We start from the raw sequence: 1,474 nt of genomic DNA, 5'->3' as shown, positions 1-1,474 counted from the left end.
GTGGTGAGAAAAGAAAGTGGGAAGGGCATCATGCACCTCCCAAGAGACCGAATTATTCCGGTAGCAGCAATCGGGGAGTTTACCCTAGACAAGAAGCAAAGTGGTGTCCCAAATGTCGTACTAAGCACCACGGTCCATGTACCATCAACCCCACTCCTGCGAAATGTCATAAATGTGGAAAGCCCGGCCACTCGCAAAATGAGTGTCCTATCAAAGGACCCATCTGTTTTAGTTGCGGAGAACCGGGTCACATCATGAGTGTCTGTCCGAAGACAAAGATTGGGGGAAGCCAGGGAAGAAAGGAGTTTATTCCAAGAGCGGCCGGCCGAGCCTTTCAGATGACGGCCGAGGAAGCCAAAGCATCGACAGATGTGGTGTCGGGTACGTTCCTTGTTAACTCCGTACCTGCTCGCTTACTTTTTGATTCGGGTGCTTCATGTTCCTTTGTGTCCACTACTTTCTGTCAACATTTGCTTACGTCACCTAGTACACTAAAAGATGCGCTAATCATAGAGATAGCCAATGGTAGTCAGATTTTGGTGCGCGAGATTGTTAGAGGTTGCGTGTTGGGGATCGGGGGAAAGGAATTTCGAGTGGACCTCATACCCATGGYTATGGGCRGATTCGATGTTATAATTGGAATGGACTGGCTAGTAGAAAACCAAGCAGAAATCTTATGCTCTAAAAAGTTGATCCGAATTCCATTGCCGGATGGGGGCACAGTTCAAGTTACTGGAGAAGGAAGGAAAGATAATGTAGTACTATTATCCACGGCAAATGCACGCAAGTGTTTAGCTAAGGGATGCGCCTCGTTCATTGCGTACGTGTTGGATGCCAAACCAGAGAAAAGAAAAATTGAGGATGTGAGAATCGCCAATGAATTTCCCGATGTATTCCCTGAAGATTTACCCGGCTTACCGCCTGATCGACAGGTGGAGTTCCGGATCGACCTCATTCCGGGGACCGCTCCCATTGCCAGGGCTCCTTACCGCTTGGCGCCATCCGAGATGCAGGAGATGATGTCCCAACTACAAGACCTCCTTGAGAAAGGGTTTGTAAGACCGAGCTCGTCACCGTGGGGAGCTCCGGTCTTATTTGTAAAGAAGAAAGACGGCACCATGAGGATGTGTATTGACTACCGAGAACTCAACAAAGCAACCGTGAAAAACAAGTATCCTCTTCCTAGGATTGACGACTTATTCAACCAACTTCAGGGCGCAAGTTGCTTTTCAAAAATTGACCTCCGTTCGGGGTATCACCAGGTTCGAGTGAAAGAAGTCGATGTGGCAAAAACAGCTTTTAGAACGAGATACGGACACTACGAATTTTTGGTCATGCCTTTCGGACTGACGAATGCACCAGCAATATTCATGGACCTGATGAACCGAGTATGCCGACCATTCCTTGACAAGTCAGTAATAGTATTCATCGACGACATACTCGTCTATTCCAAGGACGAGACGGATCATGGACG

The sequence above is a fragment of the Cynara cardunculus genome (assembly GCF_001531365.2).
Source record: "Cynara cardunculus var. scolymus isolate 2C chromosome LG 14, CcrdV1, whole genome shotgun sequence".
Classification (NCBI taxonomy): Eukaryota; Viridiplantae; Streptophyta; class Magnoliopsida; order Asterales; family Asteraceae; genus Cynara; species Cynara cardunculus.
This window is presented reverse-complemented; position numbering follows the sequence as displayed.